General features: G+C 43.5%; 1 protein-coding gene across 5 annotated transcripts in view; it reads right to left on the bottom strand.

Annotated features, from left to right (window-relative positions):
• Positions 1 to 24,026, bottom strand: part of LCLAT1 (lysocardiolipin acyltransferase 1) — a 200,259-nt gene that overhangs the window by 44,831 nt on the left and 131,402 nt on the right. The gene's annotated exons all lie outside the window — the stretch shown is intronic.

Below are 24,026 nucleotides of genomic sequence, written 5' to 3'. Positions count from 1 at the left end.
ATCTTGTGAAAAAAGGTCTGACCAACATATTGCTCATGTTTTATTTGTTTATAATTGGCTACTTAGAATTTTTTTCAAATGAAAATCCTAGCAAAATTATCCTATTTCAGGCTTAAAGTAAGCTGGTGTTCCGTTTAACATGATGGTTCTCAATGTTGACAGTGGCATTTGGTTACTTGCATAGCAAATTCCATGCAGAAGGAGGCAGGATGAGACTTTTTACCCCATAAAGTAGCAGCACAACACAGTGAAGAAAGTCAGTGAGGAACCAAAGTCACTTTAAAGATAAAGTGTTTTAACAGATAAATCTCTTCCATTTCAAGTTCTATTAATTATCTTATCTTGTCCAAACATTCAGACTAGCATAGGATTATTTCCTACAGTATATTATCTGTTTACCCACATATTTTAAAACAGATTTCTGTGTTAGATTACTGTGGTATAACATCTGGATTTGATAGCAACAAAGATTTAGGTGCCTGTGTTTTTGTGTGTCAGAGCACACTACTTCATCTCCAGTACTGCAGTCCCGTGGTATGTAGTACTACTCTCACGCTACAATACTGAAGAAATATTAGTACAGTCTTTGAGTAGCACAGTATCTTGGTTTCAGAGTAACAGCCGTGTTAGTCTGTATTCGCAAAAAGAAAAGGAGTACTTGTGGCACCTTAGAGACTAACCAATTTATTTGAGCATAAGCTTTCATGAGCTACAGCTCACTTCATCGGATGCATACTGGGGAAACTGCAGAAGACATTATATACACAGAGACCATGAAACAATACCTCCTCCCACCCCACTCTCCTGCTGGTAATAGTTTATCTAAAGTGATCACTCTCCTTACAATGTGTATGATAATCAAGGTGGGCCATTTCCAGCACAAATCCAGGTTTTCTCACCCCCGCCCCCTTTTTCCAAAAACCACACACACAAACTCACTCTCCTGCTGGTAATAGCTTATCCAAAGTGACCACTCTCCTTACAATGTGTATGAAAATCAAGGTGGGCCATTTCCAGCACAAATCCAGGTTTTCTCACCCCCCCCAAAAAACACACACTCACAAACTCACTCTCCTGCTGGTAATAGCTCATCCAAAGTGACCACTCTCCCTACAATCAAGGTGGGCCATTTCCAGCACAAATCCAGGTTTTCTCACCCCCCCCCCCCACACACACAAAGTCACTCGAGTTTGTGCTGGAAATGGCCCAACTTGATTATCATACACATTGTAAGGAGAGTGATCACTTTAGATAAGCTATTACCAGCAGGAGAGTGGGATGGGAGGAGGTATTGTTTCATGGTCTCCGTGTATATAATGTCTTCTGCAGTTTCCACAGTATGCATCCGATGAAGTGAGCTGTAGCTCACGAAAGCTTATGCTCAAATAAATTGGTTAGTCTCTAAAGTGCCACAAGTACTCCTTTTCTTTTTACAGTATCTTGGGACAGCATATGTCCAGAAGCAGTAGTACAGAAAGCAATCAGATGAAGGAGCATTTCTGCAGTGAAAATCAGATGTACCTGAAACTAGAGGTGGCCAAAACTTGAAATTCCAGTTCACAAGAAATGTCATTGTTTCAAAATCTGGTTCCAATTCAGACCACAATCGATTTTTTCGAAATTTCCCATGAACCAGAAATTCTGAAATATTTTTGTTTCAGAAACATGGACATAGTTTTTCTGAATCCACTCCAACAGCTGCTGAGTGAAACTGATATGATCCATGTCAGTTTCACACCTATTGTCAATGGTGGCCAGCATGAAACTGACAAGACTTATGCAAATTTCACTCAAATTGTCAGGGCTTCCTGGATCTGTGGCTCTGGGGTAGCCCTGCTTCCAGACTGTCTTGGATTGGAGCCCCCAGGCTGCCTTCCTGTGCTGCCATACTGATACGGGTTGGTGCAGCCCAGGAAGCCAGCTAGCTTCGCAGTCTGGAAGCTCGGGGGGGGGGGGGGGGGGGTGTCTGTGACCTGGGGCACTCCACATGGCAGGGCTGCCCTGGAACCACATCCCAGAACTTTCAGGTTCCCGGCTCCAAATGTAGGGAAGCTCCAGGGTCTCTGACCCTAGGATAGCCTGTATGGTGGGGTTGCCATGAACCCTGGCAATAGGGCTAATGGGAAGCCAGGCAGGATTCTGTTGGAATGCTGCCTGTGGCTCATTAAAGGTTCAAACCTGATATGTTATCATGAAACAGTTCAGGTTTCATGAACTGACATTTTTAGACTAAACTGAATTCCCAACCAGCTCTACTTAAAACCTCTTAATCACGTGATCACAGGTGGGAAATAAGGTTGAATATGAAAAACAAACTGATCTAACTATTTCAATACAACTCCATGGAGATAGTTCCATCTGATGGAATCTGCTTGGTCTACTTGTTTTTTTGGAAGGTAGAATTGCTCCAAAGCCTAGAAGATAAAAGCCTCTCCATCTAAGTTTACTTTTCACTTTCTTTTTAAAACTTTAGGAAATTAAACACAAAAACTTATTTTAAGGGAACATTAAGGATTCATAGTTAATCACTCCAAAGAAAGGAAATGCCAGAGTTAAACTGGAAAGTACAACCTTAACTCTGCCCCCCAATACCAATCTTCACTACTTGATCAAATGCAACAAACACAAAACCTTTCCCCACCAACTCAGTACTACAAGATATGATGTGTGAATTGTATGCTGATCTATGTATGTCAGGCACAGTATTTTTAAAAAAAGAATATGATGATAATTTCATTAAAGATTATTGAAATGCATGCAGCACAAGGAGGCTGAGTTCCATCTTAACTTAATTTCTGACTTCTGAGCCCTTAACTATGCAATCTAAATGTTCACCTTTTTTTTTTTCTCTTCATTTTACCTTTGAAAGAAGTGAAGCCCCTGGAGACTACTGGCCTTTTGGATGAAGATGGAGCACCTCATACTGGAGCCTGGAATTTCTTTAGACACCGTGATCTGGTCCATTTTATACCAACTACAAGTAACCATGGGCTTCTAGCAAGAGACCATGATAGTTTCCTGTATTGGTACTGATGCCTTGATTTACTCCATCTACCTGTACTGGTTCAATATTTGTTTCCTATAATTGCATTAGTATGTTTTTTTCATTTGAGGTCCCTCTTACTGAGCTTTCCAATCCAGACTCTCTAAAGGAAACATCATGCCATTGAAATCAGTCTCAAAGACTCTTCTATAAATGCACAGCTTTCTTTACAGCACATTGTACCCCTAAAGAGAAAACGAGCATATGAGCCATAGGTTTATTACATTCTTTTAGCATTTAACTGTTAGATTTTAATGAATTTTGTTCTGTCCATTACTATCTATATGAAAAGACATGACAGGAATGCATTGCTGGGTGATTACTGTACACATCAGGTGGTACTGAGAGGTTCCAGGCTGAATGCAAAGTGAATTTAGCCACACAAGTAGAATAACCCCCTGGAAGTGCACTCTCCTATTGCTATTATGAAATGGAAATATTTATATATTTTTGAAGTGTGTGGGGGAAACCAGCTGCATTCATTAACACCACAGGTATCATAAATCCTGTTGGATCTCCACCGCTTCTCAGTATGACTTGGAATTTATTATTAAAAGGTTTATTAAATATTTGCAGTACTGCAGATTCTACCACTAAGTCATATTAATGACCTGTGAATTCCATATGTCTTTGGTTGAGACCGGCACTCTGACCTGGACTATTGGCTACCTCCTGCCGCTACACAATACAGATAATATTATTTTATTCATGCCAACAGCATGCTAGGTGCATTACAGACACATGAAAACAAGATCCATACCTTGGATAGTTTGCTATCTACATGAAGTATAAACAAGGTATGAAAAATAATGAGAAACTGCATCCAAATGGCAGTTGAGAATGCACCTTGCTTAGTTCCCTGATTGGTGCTTGCATTTTAATTTTCAGTTTCCTAATTCACTAACACTTCCATTCAGGAAACTGGAGTTTATAGGACTTTTGGAAGAGACGCATTTTCAGAAAGGTGAAGGTTGAACTATGGTGGGGGCTGGGTCATGGCAGAAATCCCAAGCAAAAGGGACAGTATGCATGAAGCTAGAGAACACGTGGATGCAGACTCCTTTTGGGAAGATTTTTTAGGAGCACATGTCCCACTGACTTTAATTTCTTTGGAATGATTTTTAATGGTACATGTGCTCCAAAATCCATTAGGTGCATTTGAAAATCTCCCCTTAGTCTTTTGCATTTATGCTCGACTCCTCCTAGCCATCTCTGTTGCCCCTATGGATAGGTTTGATTGGAATTTTAATTCCTTCCCACTGCACCCTAATTTTAGCTTCTAGGACTGCTAGGCTCCAGTCATTCATGGACTATCCCAGAATAACACTGTGTGGCCTTTTGACCAACTCATAGAGGGGGAGAAAAATAAACTCATTAGTAAAAAATGCAGTGTCATTGACTCAAGAGGCATCAAGACACCCCCACAGAAAAAACTGCCACATAGCCAGAACCATTCTCCTTGGTTATCTTATAACGGTCCAGGTTAATAGTCTTTTGACAGAACAGCCATTATTCTGAATGTTCCACTCCTCTTGGACAGCAGTGAGTCAAAGGGTAATGTCTCAAAGGACAGGGGAAATAAATTGACCCATCAGCTCGTTCTCTCACTGGGATGGAGCCAAATGTTCACATTTAAAATAACCTCACAGGGTGGATCCTAGCAGATCAACCTAATTTGTTCATCTTTTCCAAGAACAGGGTGACTGGGATGATGATGGAACAAAGGGAAACTGAAACAAGAAAAAACTAAATTTACCTGTAAGCTCCTAAAGAAAAGGAAGTCTTAAAAGGGTGTGCCTATGCTAGACTTTTCTTTCAAATTTCCCACCATTACAGCTCTCCCAGTACAAACAATGATAAGAGCATTATTGTAGACTGGTACTTAGCATTTTAACCATTGTGTTGCCTAACTTTGCTTTGGGAAATTAGAAAAAGAATAAATGCAGACAAGGTCAAACCTGTTATTAGGCAAAACAAGCATTCTCTTTTTATAGCATTCCTATATGTAACTAGGCCCTATATGTAATGCATACATTTCTCTAAAGGTCTGATTTAACGAACTCTTTCAGAGATCACTGCCCTCTACACAGCTGTACAGAGAGTGCTATTACTGTGCATGTTAAATACCTGTACTCGGACAGCATCGTATTTAAGAGGTACAGTCCTAAGTTTTCCTGGAAGTATCAGGGTGCATCATATGGGCTAGCACTAACCAAACAAAATGTCAAGGCATCTGAGACAGGAGTTGGTGATAATATGGTCACACTTTTTGGTAGGATTTCCTATATTTTCAGTTACCATTATAACTATGTTCATAAGACCTCCCTTTAAATAAAGAGTTAATCTATTTGGCTGTTATTTTTACACCCTAAGCTACTACAAAAAAACCCAACCCAACAACAAAAAAGCCAACAAATCAAAACAAAAACAAAACACACAAAGATGAGCTGTTTGCATTACGGGTGGTATAATTAGTAATTGACCATTGGGATGAATCAAAGAAAATGTTCCTTGGACCAAAAGTCCTAAAACGATTTAATAATTCAGAGAAACCACTTTACAATATTATGCTACAAGGTCAACAAACAAAAATATTAACATTTCTGTACAGATCTAAAAATATTAATTGGAAATAGAAATTTGTATTTTAAATTGTAACCATTTGCTTTTAACAATGTAGACTCGGGGAGACAAAGAATATTGTGTGGCCCCTTTACTTGTAAAACTTATATAAATCCAGTCCTCTAATTCATAATTGGAAACTATTGTTTAGAAAACAGAAATTAAGATGAATGTTTTCTGAAGAATCATACTCAAACTATATGCCATTACAGTCTGTAAAACACTTGTCTTCAGAAGTAAAGGTGATGTATAAAATATAAGCTATTCCTTTCGCACAGTGCTTCACATAAGCACCATGGTATGCCTGCTGATGCAATATACATTATGGAAAACTGCTCTCATACTTATTAGTGTGTGTTGAGAACACTCTGAGCAAAGACCTTATTTTGCTTATTGTGCTCCAGCACCCTAAGAAGTTATCAACAGTTCAGAAAAAGGCTGGTAAAATAAAGTCAGAAAGATGACAATATTTCAGATACAATCTGAGGTGGTGAACTAGGTAAAGAGTTGAATTTATGTTGAAGTTTGTGTTCTGAGAAAAATCTATTTTTAAAAAGTTTATACTTTGCTGTAACCTTTTCCCAAGCTCCCCTGCCCTCTATGTTTTTGGCTTTTCAATTCCAGTACCCATAGCAACGTCCAGGCAACATGAATGAGCCATTGCTCTCAACATCTCCGCAGCAGAGCTCTGCAAATGGCTTGTCAAACTCAAGGATGTGAGTCAGCTCACAAAACTATAGCACTAGGCTAATTTCTGTGTGCATTGGGAGTAAAAGAAGGATAGAAAAAACAAACCACTAACACAATGATATTTAAGACAAATGTTGCTGTAGAGAAGGTTCTTAAGAAATTCATTTTAGTACTCACTTGGATATAGATTTGGGGGGAAATATTCGTCGTTCAAGGGCTCAAACTTTTTCATAGTGTGGACGTAATTTTAAATGAAACATTATCCCATCTTCCTTCCCATTCACAATTACATAACATCTTTGCAATGACTACAGCAATTATTTATATGAAAAAGTGGTATCAGGAGAAGTATGCAATATACTTGTAGCTGTCTGAATGCAATTTAGCAGCTGAAAATAACAACAGATGCATCTAGGAGTAGCCTGGTCTCCAGAGCATCAATGGTTTATGGAGCAGTTTGAGAATCCCTGGCATAGTGGCTCTCATCATTTAGAATGAGCATGATCAGCTTCTACAAGCCACTACTGATCTAATGAAGCCATCTGTAAGCACCTTATTGCAATTGAAAATTACAATGGTCTTTAGTATTGGGAAAGTGCATTTAGCCTCCTCTCTACTTGAGAGCTGCTGTTGAAACAACTGTTCTGCCTTAATGATCAAAGCTCAAAACAAGGGAAGTCTTGGCAGATCTTCCGGCGATGCCAGGGGAAATATATTCTCTACCACAGCATTATTATTCCATTTAGCTGAAATAATCCCAACTCCAGCAATAATTCAGTCAGTCATTGCACCCTACCACCACCTATCTGCAACATGGTAGAGCAGCAGCTGCCTGCTAAGGAGAATAATGACTACAACTGAACTTCGCAAAAGATTCAGCTATTGTCTTTCCTGACCACAAGTAGCTACTCTGTTTGTCAAAAAGTCTCCTTAAGATTAATTTGAGTAAATGCTTGCAAACTTCATTAGGACTGAGTCAGCCAACAAGGTGTTGCTGTGAATAAACTCACAAAAAAGAGACTGACGTTCTACAACTTATTGAAGGGTCCACTTCCCAATGGAGTGCTGAAAGCCAAGGTATTTGTTTATTTTAAAGATACTACTGCACTTCTTCTTGCTATACTGTTGTGATGGCTACTGTAGAAAAACTTACAGACAGAATCAATCTTTGAATCAGATGACCTACACTGAGGTGAGTATCAGGTTGAATTAACACAAGAGATAAGCGCTGGCCAAAGTTAAACAAGAATGTATAAGTTGTTAGATTCATTCCCATTCAATTGATCAGGCCAACTCTCTTAACAGAATAAACTGCTGTAATATCATCGTTTGTTAATGTTTTGAAGAGGAGATGAAGTTGGAGATACAGAGGAAAAATCTTTTCACTTTGTAAGAGATTAATCAGTTTTCCTGACCTCAGCTGCAGCCAACCGAGCAGCCCATTTTTACATGTGACTTGACTAGTAATGTTGTTCCAGACCTTCAGATGAAGCAATTGAAAAGTCAACATTACAACACAGTTATCATATACAGTATTTATTCTGAATACACAGTCTCAAATACCACAATGTGGTAACTACTGGCAAATGCTGATTTTATTTTTAAATGGAGACCAGAGTCACTATTAATAACCCAAGAAGAGGTAAACAGAAACTGATTTGCCACATGGCGTTTCAGCTACTCACAAGCCAGGATTCAAATATAAACGAAGCCCAAGAGCATTGCTTCAGGAGACATGTTTTGATTGATTCTACAAAGTTTCTAATGAGCACCTAAAACGTGTGTGCAACAAGGAGAAATGGGAAAAGGGCTTCTGTCATACTTTGCAAATATAAATGACAACATCAAGTTGTATCAATCAATATTATACCCTCAAATGGAGTACTGTGTTCAGCTCACAAAAAGAATTCGGTAGAAATAAAAGCAGTTCAGAGACCAGTGAAGAGAATGATCAGGGAGATGGGAAACACTTTTTTGATGCATGTGTGAAAAGACTGGGACTGTTTGCCTTAGAAAGGAAGCAGATAGGAGCGAACAGGATAAAACTATACAAATTAATGGACAGTAAAGAAAAGACAGTTACCTTTTCCATAACTGGTGTTCTTCGAGATGTGTTGCTCATGTCTATTCCACAATAGGTGTGAGTGCTCGCCACGTGCACCGGTGCCGGAATTTTTTCCCCTAGCAGTACCGGTAGGGGGGAGTGCCCCAGTGACCCCTGGAGTGGCGCCTCCATGGCGTGATATAAGGGGAGCTGCGCGCTCCTCAAACCCTCAGTTCCTTCTTGCCAGACAACTCCAACAGAGGGGAATGAGGACGGGATGTGGAATAGACATGAGCAACACATCTCGAAGAACTCCAGTTACGGAAAAGGTAACTGTCTTTTCTTCTTCGAGTGATTGCTCATGTGTATGCCACAATAGGTGATTCCAAACTATATCTGTTGGAGGTGGGTAGGAGTTCACAAGTTTTCAGGATGGAGGACAGCCCTGCCGAACCCGGCGTCGTCCCTGGTTTGGGAGACTATCGCATAGTGTGAGGTGAACATGTAAACTGAAGACCACGTGTGGCCCTACAAATGTTCTGGATGGGGACGTGGGCCAAGAAGGCAGCCGACGAGGCCTGCGCTTGAGTCGAGTGTGCCTTCACAATCGGTGGCAGGGGGATACCCGCCAGCTCCTAACAGGTACGGATGCATGAAGTGATCCGGTTGGAAAGCCGCTGAATGGAGACTGACGAATCCCTCATGCGCTCAGCCGAGGCGATGAACAGTTGAGAGGACTTTCTGAACAGCTTGGTCTGCTCGAGGTGGAAAGCCAGAGCCCGTCGCACATGGAGCGTGTGGAGACAGTTCTCCTCACTGGACACGTGGGGCTTGGGGGCAGAGGACCAGCAGAAAAATGTCCTGACCCATTGTGATAGGCAGAGACCACCTTCGGGAGGAACACAGGGTGTGGGCAGAGCTGGACCTTGCCCTTATGAAAAACCATGTACGGGGGCTCGGAACTCAGGGCCCTGAGGTCCAAGACCCGCCTGGCCGACGTGATCGCGACCAGGAAGGCCACCTTCCACAAGAAGTGGGACCAGGAGCACGTGGCTAGTGGCTCAAACGGGGGCCCCGTGAGACGGGCCAACACCAGGTTCAGGTCCCACTGCGGGACCGGGGGCCTAGCATACGGAAAAAGACGGTCCAACACCTTAAGGAACAAGCCAGTCACAGCATGGGAGAATACCGTGTGGCCGTGCATTGGCGGATGGAAGGCCGATATGGCCGCCAGGTGCACCTTGACTGATGAGGGTGCCAGGCCCTGGGCTCTAAGGTGGAGAAGGTAGTCAAGGATAAGCTGGATTGGGGCAGCCACCGGGGAAACACCCCGTTCACCCACCCATCTAGAGAACCGGGACCACTTCGCCAAGTAGGCACGGCGCATGGAGGGCCGTCTGCTTTCTAGCAGTACTTGTTGAACCCCTTCTGAGCATGTCCTCTCCTCCCTACCTAGCCATTGAGCAGCCACGCCATGAGTTGGAGAGCTGCTAGGCTGGGGTGGAGAAGGTGGCCCTGGTCCTGGGAGAGCAGGTCCGGGTGGAATGGCAACGGCCATGGTGGAACAACTGCCAGGGACGTGAGGGTCCCGTACCAATGTTGCCTGGACCACGCCGGGGCAATCAGGAGGACCTGAGCCTTGTCTGTCTTTATCTTTATCAGGACCTTGCTGATCAGTGGGAATGGGGGGAAGGCATAGAGAAACTGGCCTGACCAGGACAGGAGGTCCTGTCAGTCCCACCCTGGAGCAGAACTGGAGACAGCGTCGGTTCTGCCAAGTTGTGAACAGGTCCACCTGGGGAGTCCCCCACACTTGGAAAAGCCTGTGAGCCACTTCCGGGTGGAGAGGCCACTCGTGTTGAGAGGAGAAGTCCCTTCTCAAGCGATCCACCCACTTGTTCTGCGCGCCAGGTAGATGGAAAGCCTTTAGGCAGATGACGTGAGCTACACAGAAATCCCACAGCCTGAGGGCTTCGTGGGAGAGGGCAGAGGAGCAGGCCCCGCCTTGCCTGTTGATATAGAACATCGAGGCCATGTTGTCCGTGTGGACCCTGACCACCCTGCCCTCCAGGTGTGAGCGGAAGGCCACGCACGCCAGCCATACCGCCTTGAGTTCCTTGACATTTGTGTGTAGGGTCAGCTCTTGAGCCAACTGCAGGCCTTGGGTCTGAATGTTCCCCACATGGGCCCCACAACCCAGGTCCGATGCATTGGACACCAGTTCCAGCGATGGGGCCCTGTCCCTGAACGGGACCCCTTGGAGCATGTTGCTTGGGGCGGACCACCACCATAGGGAGGCGATCACCGAGTCGGGTATGGTGAGGACTTCGCCCATCCTGTCCCTGGCCTGGGAGAACTCCGAGGCCAACCAGAGCTGGAGGGGCCTCATCCTGAGTCTGGCATGACGGACCACATATGTGCATGCTGACATGTGACCCAAGAGCTGGAGGCACGCGCTGGCTGTTGTCACCGGGAATCTTGTGACCGTGTTGATGAGTCCCTTCAGGGTCTTGAACCTGTGCAGTGGGAGGGAGGCTCTGGCCGATGAGGCATCCAGGAGCATTGAACTGGGACGAACGTGGACTTGGTGTTGTTTACTAACAGGCCCAAAGTGGTGCATGTAGACAGGAGAAGCATCACACGATCCCTCACTTGTGACTGGGAGCTGCCCTTGACCAGCCAATCGTCCAGATAGGGAAAGATCTGGACCCCCCGGCGCCTGAGGTAGGACACTACCACCGACATACATTTTGTAAACACCCTGGGGGCAGTGGACAGGCCAAACGGGAGGACTGTAAATTGGTAGTGATTCTGCCCCACCACAAAACGGAGGAAGCGTCTGTGCCCCTCGAATATATGAATGTGGAAGTACGCATCCTGCAGATCAAGGGCTGCGTACCAGTCCCCGGGATCCAAGGAGGACATGGAGGCCAGGGAGACCATGCGGAACTTGAGCTTCACCATGCACTGGTTCAGACCTTGCAGGTCCAGGATGGGCCCGAGTCCCCCTTTGGCACTCAGGATAAGGAAATAGCGGGAGTAGTACCCCTTGCCTTTCAAATCCTTGGGCACCACTTCCACTGCTCCTAGGCCCAGGAGCTGCCCCACCTCCTGCTCGGGCAGAGCTTTGTGCGAGGGGTCCCCCAGGAGGGACGGGGGCAGGAGATGGTTGGGAGGGGAGGAAGTAAACTGGAGGGTGTAGCTCCGGGAGATGGTGTTGAGGACTCATCGGTCCGAGGTCAGCTGCGACCACTCCGGGAGGAAAGCACACAACCAACTGGAGACAGGAAGCTTTATTGAGGGTGGATCCCTGATGAGAACTGGCAGGGTTCCCCTGAGTGTCCAGTCAAAAACGCCTTTCCCCGCCTGCTTGCTCTTGGAGGACCTAGGTTGGAGAGCAGGCTGAGACTGCCTCTGAGGGTGCCTCTTATAGTCCCGCGACTTCTTATGGGCGGCCTCGTATTTTGGGTGGGTGGCCTGAGCGGGAGTCTGCTGCAGCTTGAACTTAGATTTAGCCAGAGCCGGAACATAGAGACCCAGAGTCTGTATGCCATGCAGCCTTGTATCCATTTGCTCTGCAAACAGAGCTTTGCTGTCAAACGGGAGATCCTGCATGGAGGTCTGCACCTCGCTAGACAGCCCAGAGAGCAGGAGCCACGATGCCCTTCTTGTGGACACCGCAGAGGCCATGGACTGCGCAGTTGTGTCCACCCCATCCGAAGCTGGCTTCAGGGTTGCCCTGGCAATTGCTATACCCTCCTCCACCAGCGCTTTGAACTCCTTCCTATCGTGCTCCTGGAGCAAGTCCTCCAATTTGGGCAGGGAGCCCCACAGATTGAACTAATACCAGTCCAGGAGAGCCTGGTGGTTTGCCACTCCTAACTGGAAGCTCAAGGACAAATACATTTTTCTTCCAAAAGAGTTCAGCCTCCATGAATCTTTATTTTTCGGGGTAGGGGCTGGCTGGCCCTGCCGTTCCCTGTGGTTGACTGACTCGACCACCACGGAGTTGGGCGCCGGGTAGGTGTATAAGTACTCATGTCCCTTGGCAGGTACAAAGTACTTGCGTTCCACCTTCTTAGAGATGGGGGCCAACGAGGCCGGTGTTTGCCACAGGGCATTTGAAATTTTTGCCACCCCTTCATGGAGAGGCAAGGCTACCCTGCCTGGTGCTGAAGAAGACAGCACATTAAACAGGGAGTCCGAGGGCTCCTCCATCTCCTCTGCCTGGAGGTGGAGGCTTGTTGCCACCCTTTTAAGAGTTCTTGGTGGGCCCTAAAGTCCTCCTGCAGGACAGAGGGGGGCGCGGCCATAATCGCCTCATCCGGGAAGGGCGAGGAGGCTGGTGCGGTACTCTGGGTGTCCGCCGGTACCAGAGGGTCCACCACCTGGTCGGTCTCCGGGCATGGTGCTGAGGATGTATGTCCCACCGACTCCTTCCTTGGAGGTCTGGAGAGGGGGTCCGACAGTGCTTCCGAGGCTCCGGCCACCGAGCGAGCCCCCACCGGGGGCTGTGTTGGGGTCCACAGTGCCCACTGGTACCATTGGGCCGGCCATGGAGCCTGGTGCCACTGCACCTGCTGTGGCACCAGCGGGGCCTGCTGTTCGGCCTGGCCCATCGATTGACGACTACGAATGGAAACCAGGCTGACGTACGACCTGCTGCTGTCCCCGGACAGAAAGGAGCGGCGGTGCCAGAAGCGACGCCGACCATGGGACCGCGATCCCGAAGTGGAGGACTGGTACCGTTGGTAACAGCTGCTCTGTGATCGGCTCCGATGGGCAGACCCGCAATGGCAAGACGCTGACGATCGACGCCCGGGATTGCGGAGGCGATGTCTTGGCGGAGTCTTGGAGCGGGATTCCGAGCGGGAACGGTGTCGACGTCTGTGCCGTGACTGGCTGCAATGACCAGCTGCAATAAACTCTCTGAGACAAGGACTTTTGGTGATGCCTGCCTCGGTCCTGTCGGTATTCATTCCTTGACGTGGAGCGGTGCTGAGAGTCTCTGTCTGACGGAACCCAACCAGAAAGTCTGGTGGGAGTCAAGGGCGATCCACTTGGACTTTGCCCTGAACAGTCGCTGGGCGGCGAATGGTGTTGGGAACGTTCCCTGGACCGAGACTGGTACTGAGCTGGAGGTGACTGTGGAGATTCCAGCAGCGGCTTGCCCCTGAAGTGTGAGGCCATCATCGGTGGTGCTCCTGGTTCTGGCATAGACATGATGTCCTGGACCGCCTGCAGGGCCTCTGCCGTGGATGGCATCCAGACATCTGGGGAAGTCTGCTCTGAAGGGGCTGGGCTACTCCGCTCTATGTGAGTTGGAGGCCTAGAGGCCGGTGGGGATCAAGGACAGCCCGACATGGGTCTAGCCTCTGACCTGGGTTTCCCTCGGTGCCGCTGTGAAGAAGGTGCCTTTCTGGCCTTCTTGGCATGCCCCGTGGACGGGGAGCGGTGCTGACTGGTTGATTGCACCGGAAGGTTGCCGTGCACCGACACCATGGTGCCCGGTGCTGGCTCGGAGCGGTGCGTCAGAGTTGGGATCAGCGCCGACTCCACGAGAATGGCCCGGAGCCTAATGTCCCTCTCTCTCTCGGTCCGAGGCTTGAACTACTTACAAATTTTGCAACCATCGCTATATGGGTTTCTCCCAAACAGCGCGAACAGTCTGCATGTGGGTCACTCCCTGGCATAGATCGCCTATAAGTGCAGCACAACTTAAAACCCGTGGTAGGGGGCATGCCCCGGCCCGGGTTCTCTGACTAACTGAACTAACTAAACAGCTAACTAACTACAGGTACCAACACTGAACGAACGAACAGTTCTGGGGACGAGCTACAGCAAAGCTGAAGCAGCGTAGTTCCAACGCACCTTCGCTGGCGGCAAGAAGGAACTGAGGGTGGGGGGAGTGCACAGCTCCAGGGGTCACTGGGGCGCTCACCCCCTACGGGTACTGCTGGGGAAAAACTTCCGGCACCGGTGCACGTGGCGACCATGCACACATATTGTGGAACATACATGAGCAATCACTTGAAGAAGAAGAGGTAGTTTAGAAACTTGTAATTGCCCTCTCATAATACAACAAGGGAGTATTCAAGGAAATTTAAAGAGGTGCCAAATTCAAAACTGCTAAAAGGAAACACTTTCCCCACACAATATATAATTGAGACTAAGAGATTTTCTGGATTCCTAAAAGGTTTACACATTGATATGGATTACAAGTATACCCACAGTTATAGCTGTAAACAAAAACAAACCAAGAATTTTGAAAGATATATCCTCATGCTTCAGGGCATACACCAACTTCTAATGATTGGGGGTTGGAGAGAGATTTTCAAGTGCACAGGTTATCCCTTAACTGCCTACAGTAGAGTAACAAAGCAGGGCTTCTCCCCATCTTGTAAAGGATCTACTGTCACACCCACTCTCTTTTTTAGGCAGTTTTATTGTCCAAACAGCCAGCTCCTGGGATGTTTCTCCTTTATCTATCAGGCTCTCACTGTTTCCCCTACCCAGGGAGTCTGGCAGTCCTGCTCCTGTGCCCTGTTCCCCGAGCACCGGCAGTCAGGGCTTTTCTTCAGAACAGTACCTCTCACGTTCTCACTGCCACCTCTCCCAGGAGACCCTGGCATTACTGCTGCTCTTGCCTCCTGCAGCTTCCTAGCTTTGACTCCCTGGGTCTCCTCTCGCCCCCAGGGGCCCGCTGTTAAAATCTAACCTGGTCCAAGCATGCAGCACAGGTGCATTGGCCCTGCTCTCTCTTAAAGGGCAGTGTCACCCTGTGATAGTTTCCTCTGAAACAGTAGGTACTGACTAATGTCAGGACAAAAAACTGGGCTAGATAGATCACTATTCCAACTCCGCATGGCTATTCTTATCTTTAGACGCTGGACCCTCGGCAGTACAGCTTCATGACTTCATTTCTATACTGTCACATACTTCTTATGTTCTTCTCATACTTCTTATGTTCTTACTGTCACATACTTCTTATTGCCAAGGCAATCTAATTTACAACTAGCAGCACCAAATGCAAAATATGCAGTCAATAAAATTCAACAGAGTTGTTAGAAAGACATGAAAACTATTATGCATCCGATGAAGTGAGCTGTAGCTCACGAAAGCTCATGCTCAAATAAACTGGTTAGTCTCTAAGGTGCCACAAGTCCTCCTTTTCTTTTTTCTATTTACGAATACAGACTAACACGGCTGTTACTCTGAAACCTGTTATTATTCACAGTTAACAGACAAATCTGGAAAGCTAAATCCTCCCATACTTTAGATTATTCAGACAATTTCCAGTGTTTGTAATAAAGCACAACAGCCTGCTTTGAATTTCAGGGACATGCTTAGTGATAAAACGATTTTTTTAAACAAGGTCTTTTTTTTTTTTATGAACTAATCTGTTACTAGTCTTCTACTAAAAACAGAAGACATAACAAGGCATGCACGTTCCAATTTGCAAGCAGATTATTTATATATCTACGGCAATACCGTTTACAGCCCTAGTTCCAGCACTTAAATATGCATCAATCCAATTATGATGACATACACTACACCTCTAACACCATTCTTTCTACTTGAAAATTACAGAAGAGTATTTATTAAGAACAATATTTGTATGTTGTCATAAATATAAAGGGAAGGGTAAACACCTTTAAATCCCTCCTGGCCAGAGGAAAAACCCTCTCACCTGTAAAGGGTTAAGAAGCTAAGACAACCTCGCTGGCACCTGACCAAAATGACCAATGAGGAGACAAGATACTTTCAAAGCTGGAGGGGGGAGAAACAAAGGGTTGTCTCTGTCTGTGTTGCTTTTGCCGGGACCAGAGCAGGAATGCAGGTCAGAACTCCTGAAAAGGGTTAATAAGCAGTCTAATTAGATATGCATTAGATTCTGTTTTGTTTAAATGGCTGATAAAATAAGTTGTGCTGAATGGAATGTATATTCCTGTTTTTGTGTCTTTTTGTAACTTAAGGTTTAGCCTAGAGGGATTCTCTATGTTTTGAATCTGATTACCCTGTAAGGTATTTACCATCCTGATTTTACAGAGGTGATTCTTTTACTTTTTCTTCAATTAAAATTCTTCTTTTAAGAACCTGATTGCTTTTTCATTGTTCTTAAGATCCAAGGGTTTGGGTCTGTGTTCACCTATGCAAATTGGTGAGGATTTTTATCAAGCCTTCTCCAGGAAAGGGGGTGTAGGGCTTGGGGGGATTGTGGGGGGAAAGACATTTCCAAGTGGGCTCTTTCCCTGTTATATTGTTAGACACTTGGCGGTGGCAGCAATAAGGTCCAGGGACAAAACGTAAATTAGTTTGTACCTTGGGGAAGTTTTAACCTAAGCTGGTAAAAATAAGCTTAGGGGGTTTTTCATGCAGGTCCCCACATCTGTACCCTAGAGTTCAGAGTGGGGAAGGACAAATGTACACTTGACAACTGTACACTAATAGTTCTCAAACTTTTGAACATCTGCTCCCTTTGTCGTCCTGAGTGGTACAACGTTGGATGGGTACCATCACAGGGAGTGTTGTAAATAGAAGAGGAGAGTTTCACTGACTTCATGGCCAGTTGTTGGGAGTCACTGCAGGGGAAACTTTGCTCAGTCCTGCAACCCTGCTGGATGAATGAGAAATTCTACCTGAAGCTGGATCAAGCGGACAGGGGACCTAAAAAATTCCCGTGCATCTATTTGCATGTTCTTATTTTCAAAACAGACTCATTTCAGTTTCCACAAAAACTGACCGGTTCCCACGAGTGGGCCAGAGCCCATACTGAGCAAGTCTGCTGAACATACACATATCTAGTGGTTAGCGCAGGACACTGAATGTCCTAAAATCCTAGCCTCACTGAAGTAAATGGGAGTTTTACTATTGAATTCAATGGGGTCAGAATATCACCTCAGGAGTCAGTACTCTGTTTATTATAAAAAATGACCTAGCTTTCACTAAACAATGCAACTTTCTCTCCATAATTCCCAGTTTTGACTTGATGTGGAGTGTTGAGCTGGTCACACCGTCTGTGCCTTAATTTACCCAGAAGTAAAAATGGGCATAATCCTGCAAACTGCCTGCTGTAATTATTGGATTTCAGCACCTCACAATATGTTGTTCAATAAGCAAATACTGACTTCTCCTTTGGTATCAAGTTTTCTGTGCTTCATCCAAGATTTACTTGGGAGAGGAAATAAACCTTAGATATTTACCAATTATAGGAAGATATTTAATGTTCTATACATTCTCAGCATTTTCATCTGCTATATACAGAAATCTCTCTATTATGGCTATGAAATTCAAAAGTGTAACAGTTTTCCTTTTAAAACTAATATACTAAGAGAAAAATGCACTCCGATTTTGTCTTAAATAGCATGCATCCTAGGCTTTAGGTGCCTTTGACATAATATTGAAACAAAGACCAGAAGCTTCTTCATAATCAGAAAATGGCCATCTAGAGCTATTAAGTTAATATTCCCCATTAATACACCATCACACCCATAACAACATCCCTTATGCTCAGCTCTCTTCAAAAGCCTAAATAAGAAAACAGGCTTTGCACCATATTCCAAAGTTCAGAATATTTTGGCTGTTACAGGACATGAAGGTCCTGTTAGTAAATTCCAAAGCTGAGACTCTGAACACCCTTCTGTAGTTCCTTCTTTTACAAAGGGGTTCCTACTTGAGTGACTCTGCTGACTATAACTGTGGCACAGCATAAAAATATGAAAGCGGTGCCTCAAACAGCTAGACCTTAAACTATTTAGGACTTTACAGGTTAAAATAAACATCTTATATTCACTTCCCGGGATGTGAATGTAACGATAGCCAATCAGGTTCCACTTCTATGCATATGCTGTCAAGTTGGTTGAGCACTCCAGATCTCACCAGAGGAGGTAAACAGTAACAGAGTTGTGACAACTTTTTAGGAAATAATGAACTAGGATTATTAACAACAATTACCTGTCCTGGATAATGTTGTAAGATTTATTTATGGATAAGTTTATATGAAGTGTTTTTAGGTCTTGGCTAAAAGGGTATGTCTACAATGCAACTAAAAACCCATGGCTGGCCTGAGCCAGCTGACTCGAGCTCATGCTAAGGGGCTGTTTAATTGCAGTGTAGACATTTGGTCTCAGGCTGCAGCCCAGGCTCTAGGAACCTGTGAGGTGGGAGGGTCTCAGAGCTCAGGCTGCAACCTGAGCCTAAACATCTACAAAGCAAGGCAGCTGGCTTGGGCCAGCTGTGAGTTTTTAACTGCTCTGTGGACATACCGAAAGATACTACACAAGTACAGAAAATTATGCACTAATATTTGGTGCCAACATTAAGTGTATAAATATGCTTTACATACACTGGTGGAATTTGCAAAATAGTTTCCAGAAAGCATCTCTGAAGTACTGTAGGAATCTACAAAATTGCCAACCAACTGCTCCACTGGAGTCTAACCCTCTTTGCAGACAGGAATTACAGTCTGCATATAAATATCCAAATATATTGCCAAGAAAAGAACACTTTTCTTTATATGTAGGTATTCAGTGCTATCATTGAAAGGCAATTCAATTACTGCTCAGGCAAAGATACCAGAAGATATCTACTTTCATTTCTGAACAGACGAGAGTGTGTATGTATATGAGATCTACTCATTTTCAGACAAAAAAATACTTTTGTTTTTGGACTGATTGTAGAGAGATAGGTGAGATGTTCATGTTTCTTGCTGTCAACAAGCAAGTGAAGTGGAGGAAGGCACATGTTAAATTTGATCTCTTTTGCTTTTTTGGCAGTTGGAAGATCTTATCTGCAGCATGTTCATGTTAGTTTTAGTATGAACCAGAGTTAAAATTTGAAGCGGAAATCCTGAGGTAACCCCATCAGCTATGAATCTTTATACTTTACTATATTTAATGTATGATAACTGAGGCTCTGTGGTGTTGAAATGTGGTTGAGGAACAAGTGTTGGGTGTGAGGGATTGTTGATGGACAAATAGAAAATGAGCCCTGCCAGTTAAAGTTGTTTGTAAAAACAATTATAAACGATCTATTCAAATTTTTAATAATTATGTTCTAATGATATTTTCACATAATATTTATGTACAACCTTAACTATATCTTAAATTGAATCTGGGAATTTCCTGAGTTTTCAGAAAGTATTTAAAAATCATTTGGTGGTTTTAAGAAAACATTAAGAAAACATTTGTGTTTTATTTTTATTGACAGACTATTTACAATAATTATAGATGTTATGTCAAGATAATACATGTAATTCAATGAAATTAGACAACACAAAAGTCAAAATCAACTATTATGGACTTTCAATCTCCTTGAAATTGAGCATTTTAACTCGCTGAGATTTCAATGCAACTTGGCTTTAGACAAGCTTTATAAAAAAAACCCCAGCAATACCCAATAGCCTGTAATCAAAAGTAAACTTTGACCTTTTCAGAAGTGATCGCACATACTAGATCTGGGAAAGAACAATAAAAAAACAAAACCAGATTTCAAGCTTTTTCTGAGAGAGAGCTCAATAAAGGACTTAAAAAAAAAAAAAGAAGGAGTTCCTGTACATCTCATTTTCAAAATCCCATATTTTGGGAGATAAATTTGCCTGACTCAATCCAAGTTCTGCCAAAATATTCTTCAGATAGATCACCCATTCAAAACTTCTTAGCAGGAAGGAATTTTGGAAGCAATTTAGAAGGTACCCAAAACTGTGGTTTACAATGAAAAATCAGTTACAGACTTAATTATGACTCCTATTAGGAGCTTCTTTTCTGACTCTCGCTCACAAGCACAAAATGTGCCCTGAGGTGGGATCTTCAAAAACACCTAGCATTGGCCTAATTCTGCTCTTATTGCATTCAACTGTAAAACTCCCATTGCTTTCAACAGGAGCAGATATAGACCAACGCTGAGCAATTTTGAAATTCCCACCTTAACATTTTGCCTGTGATGTATTTTAGGCTCAAAATTTAGTTTTGATTAAAAGGATTTTATAAAAACAAATAGAAGTGTCTTCATTTTATTAAAAATAATATAGGGTGAAGAGTTTTAGCTGGATTTAAATAAGACAAATACTCCAGCATTGTTTGTACAAGAATCTTAAAGTGAAAAGTAACTTAAAGTGACTACTCTTTTTCACTATGCAAGTCAAGTGAATTACAAAAAGCAAACCGTATATATAAGATGAAAAATAGTATTGTTTGTGTTTTAAAAAAAAAATCTTTTCCCTCTGTTAGGAACATCTTGGATTACTAAAATGGAAATTTGTCATTTTAAAATCCCATGTTTAACCCAATTCAGAACTCATGAGACAGACTTCTTAGAAATAGCAAACCTGGCAGTGTCCCTTGAAGTAAAATAATAAAAAGGCTGCTGCATCAACATACTTGACCCATTTACAATGAAAAAAATCTTGGAAGCAATGATTAGTCATTTTGCCTAGAAAATTCAAAACAGCAGAGGAAAGCACATTGGTCCAGCTTATTGAATGTGTTAACTTAGAAACAAAAAAATCACACATTCCTTTTCTTTTTGATACAGCTTTCAGCCGATGGCAAACCAAATGAAAGCCACTGTGTTTTGGGTACGTCAGACAGTATTTCAGAGGTTAGTCCACTCAACAAAGATCCTCCACAGTACTAAGCACTCTGGCTCCCATCTAGTGAAATGCTCAAACATGTGCTTTAACCACATGAACAGTCAATGGCACTATTTACATGCTTAAGTTTAACTATATGCTTAAGTGCTTTGCTAGATGGGGTCCAGAGCTCTCTGCATCTTGCAAAATCGATTCCCAGATGTGGCCTGTTGGGAAGAAGAGTTAATATGATAGCTTGAGTGCTATTCATCAACAAAGATCAGTGGAGGCGACAACAAAGCTGCATTAGCTATTGCTGAGACTCAGACATCACCAAGAACACAGTTATTACTATCAGGATACAGATGATTTTTCTTTACTTGAATATGAGAAGTACATATATTCTAGTTGTACTCCACACTTCTTTTTTCCACCTATTCATTTCTCGTACAGCTTTCTGCTGCTACCTCACTCATCTCCCATGCCTTCATCTGACAGTCACTAAAATTAAAACTAACAGCATACAGAACCATAGGTGCTGGAACAATTTGTATAGTGGGGGTGCTGAGAGCCACTGAACCAAACTGTAAACCCTATGTATGATGGAAACCACTTCAAGCTAGGGGGGGCAGCAGCACCCCTAGTTCCAGCACCTATGTACAGAACATACATTCTCAGCATTCCTTCAGTTTCCTAATTTTGCAACTGCATTTTCTTTTAAGATGTAGAGAAAAATAATGACTGAAGTTGTACTATATCATTCTGCTTACAATTACTGTAGAGTAGAAGCAGAAAACTGAAAACACTTCTCCAAGAATCAATTCAGAATTAAATTTAAGTCTTCCTCATGCTTCAAAAGCAGCAGGAATTGCAGTCACCACTTTATCAGATATATCACTAATTATGCATCTAATGCACTCTAATTGTCTATATTTACTCTAGGGTACACTTAAGCTTACAGGAATGGAATTAATACTACTTGAGGAAAAACAGTAATGTAACCTGTTAGAACTGGGATGACAAGATGTCTCCCTCTTATTGGAATTTGATCAGGACAAAAATTAGCAGCAATCTTCAGGTTGTATGAGGGCCTGAGTCTGAGAGTGAGCTCGGGGTCACTTCCTGTAGCTATAAAAGAGCTGGGATATGCAACAAACGTGATGCATTCACGCTCAGAGGGGAAGCTGCTCTGCCAGAACAATCCTACTTGCCAGCCTATTTTTGGTGCAGCTAGGGAAGGTTAGGTTGGATTTGCCTAGTTCCCATAATCCCAGCAAGGAGTCAGAAACCACACTAGCAGCAGTTTCACATAGGGAGCACATAAGGCAAAGCAGATGTAAGTCGTGGCCACATAAAAGAGAGCTGGGGAAACTAGGAGAGTCTAAAAGTTAAGTCCATGCTGGAAGAAGAAGTGCGTTCACATGATTTGGGAGCTGCACAGAAAGTGCTAATAATTAGCGTCAGTAATCTGCCTCCTATTATAAAACTCAGGAAAACCTCACATTAAGACCCAAACTCATGCAAAGAGATGTGAGTAACTTTTTCCTGAAGGTTATTATTTCAGCTTCTTCTCCAAGTACTTTTATTGGTCACAAACAGCTATTTTTATAACGTAACAGGTAATTCATTCATAATACAACTTGCAATGCATATTAATCAGGGTTCTTGCCAAATTAAATTTATTTTTTCAAAGTTAAAAAGGCAATTAAACTTCATGGCATTTCTCCCCCTCTTCACTGACCTATTTCGGAACTAAATAATGTATTTAGGCTTGAAGTGAAGGCACTTCAGCATGAGGAATGGAAAACTGCCATGAGCCAAAATTTATTCACAGGGAAACCATGGGGCATTAAGGTTGTCATACAGGCGCAAGAATATTTTCAAACACAAACATGATGTTTAAGTTTTCATCACCACCTCCCCATCTTAAAATCACACACCATCCTTCAGTATGCAATCACAAGCAAGAATGAAGATCCAAGTCTATTTCTGGGGTTATTGTAACTGCTATCCATTACAATCGTGTGGAAACAGTGAAGAGAGGGCTAGCACCTTAATGTTAGGGGTCTTAATTTTCTTCACAATTCTGTGCAACTGAAAATAAAGGTTTTATAATGGGAAGTATTAGGCTAGACTACCTAATAGTTGAGTGCTCTCCCCCACGGTCCATCTACACTGCAGCTCGGAGGTAAAATTCTCAGCTTGGATAGACATACATACACTAGCTCTGATCTAGCCAGTGTGCTAAAAATAGCAGTGTGACACAGCAGAAAGGGCAGCCGCTTGGGCTAGCCATCCAAGTACATACCTAGATTTCTCAGATGGGATTGCACCCAGTTGGCTACCCACAGCCATCACCAGCGCTGCCACAGCCACACTGCTTATTTTAGCTCAGAGCTAGCATGTGTATAGCTGCTCTGTAGACGTACCTACAGATACATAGATACTTTAATGTTAATAGTGAGGTTGGAAGGACATTTCAATTTAACATTTCATTTGTCTGAAAATGTGCCTCCTATAGAAACAAGTAACACTTAAAATTACAGCATCTGAAACACCAGAAGAAAAACTAGTTTTTTCAGGTTTTTTCTCCAACTTTGTACATCTGACAGTACTTCATATAAAATCACTTTTAGTGTTTTCCCTTTATAATCAGTTGCCCTGTTTGTGCATGTTTTTTACACAGCAACGTGAGAAAAAACAATTTTTTAATACAGGAAAATTACTTAAAACCACAAGGATTGGGGAGGTGACCCCACAACAAGTATAGTACCTGAAATGATTTTAAACTTTTTTTTTAATTGACTAGATTTCAAGTTGAAAATCTTGCTTTAATTGAAAAAGGATCCCAAGATAATAGCATTAATACAGCAAAGACAGACCTAACTGTTGGAAGTTTTAAGCAAATCAAACCTTTAAACTGTGTACGTAACAGTGAACTACATACTACCACAAGTTAGACAAAGAACATGCAATGTATGTGAAAACCTAAGCTGCCTACTAAAATTTCAACAATGCTGTGTTGTGACCCACTGCTTATGTTGTTCATAGTAGTCTGT

Source organism: Natator depressus, chromosome 3 (genome assembly GCF_965152275.1).
Source record: "Natator depressus isolate rNatDep1 chromosome 3, rNatDep2.hap1, whole genome shotgun sequence".
NCBI classification, from domain to species: Eukaryota; Metazoa; Chordata; order Testudines; family Cheloniidae; genus Natator; species Natator depressus.
This window is presented reverse-complemented; position numbering and strand designations above follow the sequence as displayed.